Source organism: Durio zibethinus, chromosome 2 (genome assembly GCF_047325235.1).
Source record: "Durio zibethinus cultivar Kanyao isolate XHJ-2024 chromosome 2, ASM4732523v1, whole genome shotgun sequence".
NCBI lineage: Eukaryota > Viridiplantae > Streptophyta > Magnoliopsida > Malvales > Malvaceae > Durio > Durio zibethinus.
In genome coordinates this window covers 9,581,953-9,594,832 of record NC_143163.1, presented here as the reverse complement: position 1 = coordinate 9,594,832, position 12,880 = coordinate 9,581,953, and the positions used below count along the sequence as shown (strand labels likewise).

The following is a 12,880-nucleotide window of genomic DNA, read 5'->3' as shown; positions in this document are numbered from 1 at the left end:
ATCGAAGATTGACGAAATGCTGTACTTATACTTGGTCAGCATAGATCAGGCTGTTTGCTTGATTTTTATCTGAGAAGAAGAGGAAAAACAACAGTCGATCTATTTTGTAAACAAAGAATTGACAGGGTCTGAGGTTAACTATAGTAGTATAGAAAAGTTGGCCTATACCATTGTCACTTTAACCAGGAAACTTTGGTTATACTTTCAAGCCCACATAATCCACGTCTTGACCGATCAACCATTGAGGCAAGTCTTACAGAAGCTTAAAATGTCAGGAAGGCTAATCAAATGGGCAGTGAAGCTTAACGAATTTGACATACACTTTTTGCACAGATCGATATTAAAATCATAGATACTGACAGACTTCATAGTAAAGTGTATTTTGATGCAATCGAAAGGATAGCCAAAGAAAGAAAAAGAAACCCCAGATAAAAATGATTGGAAATTATATGTCAACGGATCTACTACAAACCAGGATAGTAGAGCCAATCTCATTTTGAATAGTTTGGAAAGGCTACAATACCCATATGCCTTAAGATTTAAGTTTAGGGCGTCTAACAATGAAGTGGAATATAAGGCATTGATAGCCAACCTAAGGTTGGCAGCTAAGCTAAATTTTTAACACATAATCACTTACAACAATTTCTAGCTGGTGGTCAATTTGATAAATAGGAAGTTCAAAGCTCAAAAAGATGAAATTTAAAAGTATCTTGATAAAGCACTAAACTTAGTATCTAGCTTTAAGAAAGTTGAGGTATAAAAGATACTAAGGTTAGAAAATTTAATAGTAGACTTCTTGTCTAAATTAGCTTCAGGAACAGCAATGAGAAGTCCAGACCAAGTTTTAGTAGAAGAACTAGAGCATAAAAGCACTGAAGATAAGCTTATGGAACAAGTCACAGAAAAAAAACATAAATGACACTAATTAAAACATACCTGACCATGAAAGTATTATCCGATGAAAAAGTTCAACCTAAGGCATTGATGAGAAAGGTCCCTTAGTACACAATAATAAAAAAAAATTATGCAGGAGATATTTTAGTTTATTTTACTTGAGATGCATTGATGAAAAAAAAGTAAAGTACGTCTTGCAAGAAATCCATGAAGGAATATGTGGAAGTCACCTTGGACCTCGACCTTTAACTTATAAAGTACTAAGGTAGGGCTATTATTGACCCACGATCAAGAGGTATCTAACCGAACTAGTGAAGAGATGTGACAAGTGTTAGAGATTTACCTACATGCAACATTTTTCCTCAATCGAACTCATTTCTATCATTAGCTCATGGCCATTCATACAATGAGGAATGGACGTCTTTGGACCATTCACCCCTGCCATAGGCCAGTAGAGATTTGTCTTAGTGGCAGTAGATTACTTCACGAAATGGTTGGAAGTTGAAACCTTAGCCACTACCACGGAAGCACAAGTTAAGAAATTTGTATGAAAAAACATAGTTTGTAGATTTGGGTTACCTTGGTTTATAATAATAGACAAGAGTCAACAATTTGATAATCTAAGATTTAGGGAATAGTGCTCAAATCTTCACATCGACCTCAAGTTCATATCGGTAACTCACCCTCAGTCCAATAGGCAAGTTGAAGCTACGAATAAGACAATATTAGAAGCTCTAAAAAAGAAGCTCAATGCAACAACAGAAAAGTGGAACGATGAACTACCAAGAGTTCTATGAGCCCTACGAATGACCATGAAGGTGCCCATTAGTGTAATCCTCTTTCACTTGTCATTTGGAACAGAGATCGTAGTGTCAGTTAAGATTGGTTTGTCAAGTTTAAAGTTGCATTAACATAAAAAAAATAAAAAGATGCTTAGGGTCGACCTCAACCTCACCGAAGAACAAAGAGACATAGCCTTATCTCAGATCGTGGCCTACTAGCAAAATGTAGCCAATTATTATAATAAAAAGGTCCAATGTAAACACATCGAGAATGACAACTTGGTACTAAAAAAAGTTGAAGCCTTAAGGGTAGATGATCGAGATGGCAAGTTGGCCTCAACGTGATAAGGACTATATATTATTAAAGAGGTCATCCACGATGCAACTTGCAAATTACAAAATCTAAACGGTGATGTCATCCTAAGGACATGAAATGTAGACAACTTAAAGATTCACTATCAGTAACTCAATTTCAATTGAGCTTGCACTTGTATTATTTTATCCTAAGGATATGAAATGCAAATAAAGATCTATTATTATTAAATCGGTTCTAACCAAGCACACACATGAAATTATCTTCAGTAAGCTTGTGTATAAGTGATTTGAAGTCATTTGAAGAAATTTGATCTAGAACTCATAATTACGTTAATCTGATCTAAAGTAATTGTGCAAGTCTATAGTCTAATTATTTACCTTTGGATCAATAAACCATTCATGAACTAATGTAAATAAGAAAGAAACGATAGTAAAATTGAGCTAAAATTTAGAAAATTCTCTTTTCTATTTCAATGTAACAATGTACATTAGTTGGAGTATGAGAGATCTTTACAAAAACTTGACCTCAAAGTCAAAAAATTTACAAAATCAAAAACAAAAATCATCAAATTCATTCATCATCAGTAGCAATAACAACAGTGGAAGGAGTACTCTCGCTAGCAGTAACGAAAAGAATGACCTCAGCTTTAATGACCTTTACGTTTTCTTCATCTGTCCCTATGGCAACCTCAACTCTTTCGCGAAGGCCTCATCTTTATGCTCATTTTCTTCTTCCCCATCTTCCTTGATTGATTTTAAATAGGCCTCAATTTGATATTATTGATATCATTATCAAAAGGTTAAAGTTGAGAGAGAAAAATTTGAACTACACCTCTTTTTTGGCTAGCTGAAAGGCACGAAGAATATTTTTTTTAGAGAATTCTACCTTTACCCGGAGACACTTATGAGAGGCTTTATACTTATTCATAACCTCTATTTTTAACTTTCCCTTGCTCTTGTCCCGAGCCTCCAGCTTGAACTTTAGCCTCATAATTTCGGCATGAACATTATTTAGTTTTAGCTTAGTTTGTTCCTTCATCGATTCAATTAAAGCCTTATCCACTGAAACAGCATCCAATTTCATTATTAAGTTATCTACTTTTCTCCTCAGCTTTACCTCTTTCTTATAGGATGCAGTGGGCTCAATTTGGCATTGCCCAATGCCTTTGAGTTTTTCTTGTGCTACTCAATGAAGGTACCATGTCTTTTTCAACCCTTAGCATATACCCTATAGCCAGATAAGCATGATAGAGGGCTTGAATGTTATTCTTCATCAACTGAGGAGGGAATTTCTTTTGGACTGCACGAAAAGGCCTTAGACTTAGAAAAATAAAAACAATAACAATAACAAAAACCTAAGCTAAGGTAGGAGTTACTCACCAAAAGGAGGAACCATGAACTTACAGAACCTCCTAACAACGTCGGGGTTGGAGATGGGATCATCCATTAGAGCAAACTCCAACCCCACAGATATTCTTTTTAAGTAGGTCTCAGCACTCTAGCCTCGGGGTTCTTAAGAGCAGAGTATAACATCTCCACTTATGGTCTTTTGGCTAGAAGGGGTGGCATCAACACTGAAGTGGGGGACAGGTCCTGACCTACCCTAGCCTTTGATTTTCAACTTGGAAGAGTGCGAGGTATAGTTATGCTGACTACTTTATCTCCCTCACGTGATGGGGTCCTAAGCTAGATTCTTTTCCTTCTTAGGCCTTGAGGTATGTAGATATAAGGCGACATTGAAGTATTGTCCAGCTTTAGCCATATCTGTAAAACCAAGCTAACAGTTGATGAAAAGTTAACTCAAAAGAAAAACCGATGAGGTTACTTCAAATCTACCCTAATACTTTATCTTGTTTATTATTTTCGAAGAGATCAGCCTGTAAACGTCGATAACGAGCTCTCCTTACATGTGAAATCTAAAATTTTATCTCGATCTGATAGATCAAAGATGAAGAGGGCCACCGATGTATCCACAAAGTAGTCGGGTGTACTTCTTATTTTCAAGCTTCAACATCGGGTTCACCTTCTTTATTAGCTTTTTGTTTCTCAAGGCATGTAAACAGTAGCTTTCAATTCTTTATTAAGCTCGATCAATTAGCGATAATCTTTTTATTTGGTTGAGCTATGATATAAAATCACTTATTATCACTAAGATGTTTTTAAAGAGAGAAAAACTCCCTGAATAAAGGAAGAGAAGGAAGAATATTTAAATGTTAACAAAGAATAATAAAAGAGACTATGTATCGAACATAATTTGAGGTGAGCTGAGTGATGGTTAAATTATAAGAATTAAAAATTGAAATGAATAAAGAATGAAGTGAAAACCTCAGTTCGTCCATGATCGAATCCCAATATATGTAGAGCCGATGTGGCTTTAGTCTATCAATGACCTAGTCTGAAGAGTTTGACGTTATTATACTGTACCCCTTTTTTGGAGAAAAAAATGGCACCCAATGCTCGAACGTGATAGGCTGAGCACATGTTGAGACAGTCTTTAGGATTTGCTTTGCACTTTAGCTCACTCATCATGTTCTTAAGGATCACATCGAGGTCACATGGAATATATACAAAGACCTAGATGAGTTCATCCTACTTTGTAAGACTCTTCCTTGTGTCATCACTTTCTCTGGCCGAGGTACTCTTTTTCTCTTGTCTCTTATTGGAATCTTCTTTGTTAGAAGAATCTGGCTCTTAGGTGAGAGATGAATCCCGAGAAAGAACAATGGATGAAAGTGACTCGATCCTGAAGAAAGAGGGATAAGGTGAAGACCCTTCAGGAAAGGACGAGATGTCAAGAAAAACTGATTGAGGGGGAATAGTAGAAATGGCAAGAGGTAGAGGAGATTGAACCCCAAAAAAGGGAATACCTAAAGAGAAATGAAGGTCGACTATAGAAGATGAACCAACTTGAGAGACAGGGATATGAGGTGAATTTTGAAGTTCGAAGTTGATCTGAGCACATAATTTTTCAGTGCTTAAAACTTGCTCGCCTCTTGTTCGAGCATTTTGTTCATTATGCTATTACTTTTCCTTGGACATCAGGTTAAACCAATAAGTCTCTTTTCATAGTTGTGGCCTCTAATAATAGGGGAGATTAGGTTGTCATCTTGCTGCTTTCGCTAACCTCCCCTTGGCTTTACCCTATAACTCTCAGCTCTTCCAGAACTTATACTAGAAGATATGGTCAGAAATACGTATTGAAGTAGGTGTAGAAAAAACTTGAAAGGCTGAAAAGCTATTAAGATAAAAAATTTTAGATTGGATTAAGAGCAAAGAAAGAAAAAAGTGAAAGGTTGAAGCCCTACTAGCCCATATATATAAACGTGCTGTAGACTAGATGAATGACACGATCTTCACCACATGTCAGAGCATGGGCGGGTAGATGTCTTTTCATTTTCCTATTCAAACCATCTCACTTTTTATTTAATATTGTCAGATTGACCTAACTGGATAAACCCTATATTAGATTGACTGAACCGGAAATTGTTAAGGATAAATATAGAGCTTGGTTCACTTCTAGGGTTCAAAATAAAGATTCAAGTCTAAATTTTTGAAAGAAAACACATGTTTCACCATGGCCATACGAAGTCCAACAATAACCTTGAATTACCCTAGAAAATTATCACCTTGGTAATTTTTAAATCAATTATGCACTCATCTCAAAACACACGTGTGAGATTTGATAACCGTTATGTCAAACTGCAGCTCAAAGCTAGTTGTCGTCCAGAACTGACTTCCCCCTACAACATCGACCTTCGATGAAATATGCAGCCATTTGCCTTGCATTGAGGATATCGGTAACAAATTTAACAATTTGACACTCAGATCGCTTGATAGGGGATAGAGTGTTAAGGGCATATAATGGTCAAAAGCGTATAGAGGTCTTTTTCCCTCTCTCGATCTTCAGTAGACAATCAGAAGTATCTTAGTCATTTACGTCGATTTGACATGTTAGATCGATTTGACATCTCTAGTACCACCTCTGCTCAACCTTATCCTAATTGTTCATTTTTTGTCCCCCTCAACTTACCTATAAATATGGAGACTTAGGCACCATGAAGCAAGTTCATCTAAATCATATCTTTTTTTCCTTCCTACTTTCTCACTCTTTTTTTGACCTAGTTCTTACTAATTTGTGCCTTGAAGTGCAAATGCATAGAACACTCTCTGCCTTTACCTTTAACCACCCTTCTCTTCTACATTCACAAAAATATCTTCAGATTAGAACTCGATATCAATAAAACAGAAAGAACCTGTTAGATACCAGCAACTCCAAAATACATATGGAAGACTTTAACATCATCATCTAGTCTATTTGAAATTCCATCATTCTCCAAATTCTGACAGTCCAAGCTGAACATAACAAGCTTTAGCTTGTCAATCCAGCAAACTTTCAATCATGATCAAGCTAGAAAGAACCCACCACGAGCAACAACCCTAATAGGATTCAGCATTACAATGAGAAAAGGCTAAAAGAATCTTACTACAGGACAGAACTTTAAACAAATATGCACATCAGGGAGTTTGTCAAAGCGGCCATTAAGACCTCCAGATTTGACTTGCCCCTCACATAACCAGCACACAAGAAGGTCCTTATCAACATGAAGTAGAGATCCCATTATAGCAAAGGCACCCACACAACAGAAAACTTTCGTCATTACGCTCAGATTAAAATTTCACTCACCTTTTAACAACGATTGTCTTTATTCTTAACTGAGCTTTAATTTAATCTCAAGGCTAATGAACCTAAAATCAATAAATTAGCAATCTTCAATATGAATATGTAAGAAAGTACAAGTATTCATATGGCCCACTGGATTAACATAGTTTGCCCTGCATGAGACTCACCACCAGGTGTGCGTCCAAAGCCATCATCCAGGTTTTTGCAACTAAGATTATAATTAACAGCTTTCTCAACATTATTTTATCCAGACAACGTAATATTGAAAGGCAACAGATGGCAATATAAGAGAAACCTAAACCAAGAAAATCAATTTGGTAAAATAGGATTTACATCTAACATACTAAATTAGAAATATATCATACGTTCCAGGAAGAATATATACCTTGTATCCACCTCACCCCACGTCCCCTAAAAAGGATCCATCTTCATTTTGCAGCCCAGTAATAACTTAGAGATTTAAGTAAAACATGTAAACGAGGACACTTTAAATTTGAACAGCCAACTGTAACGAGTCTACTAAATTAGGAATAACATAAATTAAAGTTATGCAAATCGTTTTAAAATAACTACAGAAAATGGATAATCATCACAGAATAATAGAAACTCTCTAGTGGAGCAAATATAATCATCAAAAGAATATATGAACGATACAAGTTGCAACTTTATCAATGGCAAGAACATCTAACTAGTTGAAAAGGGCCAACACTTTGCACGGGGCTTAGAGCATATAATATATGTGGGTCATGCCTAATATTACCAGCAAAACCCCCTGTATGATCAGGTATCAGCGAACTTCTTTAATATTTTGATCCACTAACTTAAATCTAGACAGTTTTTTTTTTTTAACTTTACGGTAACAATACTACCAGTTAAACAATAACTTCATCTGCATTAACAGTATCGAGCTTCCTTAGAAGATCCAAGGTGGTAAATCCCCGATTTGCCCCATTCATTCGTAGATGGTCCATCACCATCGGTTCAAACTAAATTTTCTCCGATTGAGAAATTATCAAATTCTATTACACTGAAGTTTTTTAAGATAAGGATTAGTCAAATCATTAGTACTCTTTAGTTTATATTTAAATAAAAAAATTAATTTAAAAAAGAAATGAGTATGTGACAACTTATTAACCTCATTTATAGAATTAAAAAAAGTGTCAACCGCCAGCTCTCGCATGACCTACCATCCATTTTCCACATCAATTTCCTCAACATTTAAGGGTTTGCAAATCTGAGTAAAGAGAGTCAGACACCATATTTTGTCCATGTAAACAAAAAAAAAAAAAAAATCAACCCCAATCCTTGTATTATTAAATTCGCATGATTTCGTATTTTTACTTTGTTCATTTTAACACTTAGACCAAAATCAAATTGGAGGCTGGCAGCTTGAATCACTTCGCCGAGCCGCCCATTTTCTCCCTTTCCACCCCTCTTCAGGAAAAAAGGGAGAGAGAAAGGAACTAAATGCCAGCACGCCCAGCCATCCTAACAGAGCCGAAATGGTGACCAAAAGTCATCATCGGCGTTTGCAAAAGGCGCAATATCAATCCCAGAAAATATGGGATTTGAACCAACAAATTGTTCTATAAATAGAGATAGAGCTATCAGAACACAAACAGCAATACGCAGAGAGCAATTTACATAGAAACACCCATTGCCACCAGCTTTACCAGCAATGAAAACAAACAAAAATCCTACCACCACCAAGCACAGCCTACAAACCTCCATTTAGAACTCTCACTGCCCATTTTCCACTTTCCACCACCACCATCAGCATAACCACAACCACCGACACAGCCATACTAACACAACCTTCAATCGTCCCGAATTTCTCAAACCAAAACTAAGCCTAGCTTAAACCCTTCCAAACGAACATCAACAATAACAACCCAAGATCAACTAAAGCCAAGAAAAGGAGCAAAGTCAGACAACTAATAAAAAGCCGACATGGCAGCAAACTTAGGAGCTGGAGATAGGCCCGAATAGGGAATTTTTTTGGTGCGGAAGGCTTTTAAGGTGTGCGCTGGTGATGGGACAAAAAGGTTTTTCCCAGCAGTTGGCAGCGGCTGTAGCGGCGAACGGTGAGTAAGATAACCAAAACATTCATACGCAAGATAACAGTCAGGGTAAGAGAGAAATGGAGCTCGCCTGGGAAAATAGATCTAAGTTCTGAATAAAAAGAAAGAAAAAGGGAAAAGAAGGGCATTTAGAGAGAATTAATCTGATTAAAATATGTTGGAGGACGAAAGGAAAAACAGAATATTTGGTTAGTACCTGCAGCGGCAAGCGGCGGAACGAGGCTGTTCTAAGGGAGGAGAAAGTTTGAGAGAGAGAGAGAGAGAGAAAGGGGGAAGCCCTTCTTCCCAGGACCAACGGAGCCTACCACTAGCCCAACTGATTTGGGTCTAGCCCAATAGCACCAGGAAACCCAATTGAGGTTTTAGTTGATGCCCAATCACCCATTTTTCTTGTTATTATTATTATTATTATTATTATTATTATTATTAGGCCATTAGAGGTAATCACCCTATTACGAGTAAAACTTTCAAATAACTAACCTTTAAGAATATACATATTTTTATTTATCTTTTACTATTTTACATCGAAATGTTTTTTTTTTAAATTTATTGAATTATAACACTGACCCTTAAACATTAACACTCCATTTGATATGAAAAATAAAAAAAGTAGAAAATAAATAAATTTAATCATCAAATTATAAAATAACACATGTTATTATGAATCTCAATTATATATTTTTGGAGTATATGAATCTCAATTATTAAATTTGAAAAAATTTTCATCTTTTCCATTTTATTTTTTTTTTGTCATGTTCTCTACTAAACCTAACATAAATGTTTTTTTCACAAGATGATAAATGCATGACTAGAAAACAAAATTCCCAGGGAGAATATTTTGATTGGTTTGCAATGTTTTGCTTTATAATGGCGACAACAAAATAAGATGGAAGATTCGTACTCTCTTTCATTTTTTTTTAGAATGTTTAAAAATTATGTATTTTTTTTAAATGAGATTTTTAATTTTTAATTTTTTAATATTAAAAATTATAAAATTTTAATTTTAACATTAAATACATTAAAATTAATTTTTTTAAATTATATCAAAATTGATACTTAAATAAATCGAGACCCAAAAAATATTGAAAAATAGGACAGAAAGAAAACGTGGGTGCGAAAATGACGTTTGTGGTTACTGTACTTGTCCGTCCTATTTGCTAATTCTAGGAATTGATAAGCCCATTTCATTGGCTGATAATCAAAATCTAGCATCTCCTTCTAAAGTTGACGGGAACTTTGCCATTGGAGTGAGAAAACGATATGTCTTTGGCATGAACTTGAAGTTTATAAATGCGTTAGACAATGTAATATTTGTAATGCTATTAATCAATTATTTATTATTATTTAAAATTAATGATGTTACTAGTGTAATAATATTAATAAATATATTTATAATTTAAATATTATATTAAAAATTTATTAATTAATATAATATTTAAAAAAACTATTCGTGAATCAACTGTCTTCATTTGAAACTAAAAATATTAAGAGCATATATCATGTTAATAAATATAGTCATAATTAAGTGCTGCATTAGAAATCTATTAGTTAATGTGATATTTAAAAATTATTTGTTAGTCACATGCCATCATTTGGAGCTAATAATATTAGGAATGTGTATTATATTAATGAAGATATTCATAGTTTAAGTACTATATTGAAAATATATTAGTTAATATGGTATTTAAAAGGCTATTTGTTAGCCATGTATCATCGTCGAGCTATCAGGGATGTGTACTAATTCATAATTTAAGTATTAAATTAAAAATTTTTAAAATTCAAATATTACATTAAATATATATTTTTAATTTAAAAATGATTCATTTTTTTAATCATTATCCTTAATATAAATTCTTTTAATGATTTCTTGAAAAGGAAGGAGAAAAAGCCAAATTAAATAGAAGATTAAAAGCTCAAAATTATGAAAAGCGATTTCTAGAAAAAGGAAATAAATACCAAGTCTTTTTTTTGAAGAAAAACAAAATTGAAAATTTAGGAAAATACTTCTATTTTTTGTTATTTTGTATCATGTTCAACATATTTAGAACTATTTTTACATTTTGTTAAAATGAAATCCAAACAAACATAATCTCTAAAATCAAATAAATTTTAGAATGTTTAAAGATGTGATTAATAAACTTTTGATTCATTGACATGAAATATATACATTTAATAGGTTATAGTGTGAAATTAGGTTCGTTTGCCCTTCATATTCTTTCTAATTATTTGGCATAGTCATAGATAAAAGCATGTGATGATATATATTAAAGAGAATTATAAATTTTCATGATTATTGTTAGGGGTATTTAATGGTCAAAAAGGTATTGTGGTCATTTTCCCTTATTAGAGGTTGTTAACAGACAATTAAAGGTATTTCATGTCAGGTCGACCTGAGATGTTTTGTGTCATATAAGCTCGACCACGTCACTGTTGTCCCCTATTGGTTCCCTGTCTCTTACCTATAAATATGGACATCTGGGTATTATCATTCCATATTCCTTCTTATTTTAACCTTTTACATTTTTCTCTTTTCGGTCTTTTTTATTTTGATCTCTGACTTACACGTTAGAGTGTAAATGTAGAGAACACTCCTTACCTTTGCATCTAACCGCTCTCTTCTTTTTCTTTTTCTTTTTCTTGTTCTCTTAGGAATACTTTCAAGTTGGAGCTTGGAATAAACATTTGGTGTACCAACACATGTACCAACTTGCTCCAACATAAGCTAGTCTAACCATAGAGCAATTCCAAACTCTAATTGAGTAAATACAAGCCCTCAAGCAAATACTGCAAACTATAACCCCACCCCATGCTTAAAAAATGTTTAATCTAGTTAGCCCCGGTCGATAAGCTATATAAAGGCAACAAAGCTACGAAGAGGTTGAAGTTTCCTCTACCTCTAAAAAAGAAGAGCATGATGTTTCAACCATTCACCATTACCCTAGCCAAAACTCGACACATGCCATAACCTAAAAATAAAAAAAGCCAACCTGGAACCATAATTAAGCAGAGACCTAGAAGCTTGGATGTAAGCCATAGGAAAGAATTGAAAGGAAATGCAGTAGCTTTTGAGGACAAAGTTCAAGTTCTTAGAGACCTTGTCTTTCATTGAAGAAATTAATAGAGCTATGCTTCTGAAGGAGTTCAAAGTGCTGACTTTGGAAACTTACGACAATACATTTAACCCTTTTGACCACTTAGAGCTTTATAGAACTAATATGATGATGCAAGGTACATATAAAGCTTTGATATGTAAGAGCCTGGCCACTACCCTCAAAGGTGTAGCTTGATCTTGGTATAACAGCCTAACGCTGAGGTCGATCATAACCTCTAAAAAGCTCAGCCACTCCTTCTTGTCCCGATTTGTAAACAACCAAAGAATAAAGAAAATAACATTAAGCCTGATGTTAGTTCATCAAAGTAGAAATAAAATCTTTAAAAGATTATGTTATAGGTTTTAATGCGATAACTCTATAGGTTAAAGACCTAGAGCAAACGACCACTGTAGTCGCCATAATAAGTGGATTCAATGATAGAGATTATTATCTCAAACTAACCTTATCTTTGGAGCCACCTAAAACGTTGGCCAACGTTCTATTTGTCAAGAAATATATAAACGTTAAAACTATAATGAGAAATAACCGAGGTGAAAGAAGCTCATCCCCTAACCCTGATTGTAAAAAAGGTAAAAATTTTTACGATCCTCCCCTTAGAGGGAGATGACATACGGTTAAGAGCCTAAGCAGAGAAAGAAACTAAATCGCACTGAATACCTCATGAGAGAGAATTTTGATGCAAATCATAAGAAATCCAAAGTTCAAATGGTCAAAATAGTTGAAACATAACATAAGGAGGGATTTGATCAAAAGATGTACCTTCCATAGAGACATAACCCATAACATCAAAGACTGTGTTGACCTAAAAAATGAAATTGAATCTCTAATTAGAAAAGGTTGGTTAAGAAGGTTTGTGGATATGAGAAAATAAGAGTAGAATAGGTCAAACTACAAAAGGGATCGAAGAAAACCCATATAGGACAAAGAAAACAAGCTAGAGAGAAATAAAGGAAAAAAGTTTAGAGGGATGAGCAAAGACAAGAAAAGGGTTGAGTTACTAATAATAGACCAATT

At 34.3% G+C, this 12,880-nt stretch overlaps 1 long non-coding RNA gene and 1 pseudogene across 1 annotated transcript; both read right to left on the bottom strand.

Moving 5' to 3' along the window:
- Positions 1–6,247: 6,247 nt before the first annotated feature.
- On the bottom strand, positions 6,248–7,852 carry LOC111308111 (geranylgeranyl transferase type-2 subunit beta 1-like; annotated as a pseudogene).
- A 401-nt stretch (positions 7,853–8,253) lies between these two features.
- On the bottom strand, positions 8,254–9,410 carry LOC149519973 (uncharacterized). The gene is made up of 2 exons (XR_016327052.1): positions 8,950–9,410; positions 8,254–8,844 (listed from the first exon to the last, which is right to left on the bottom strand). It is a non-coding gene; the product is annotated as an uncharacterized LOC149519973 (long non-coding RNA).
- Between the last annotated feature and the right edge of the window lie 3,470 nt (positions 9,411–12,880).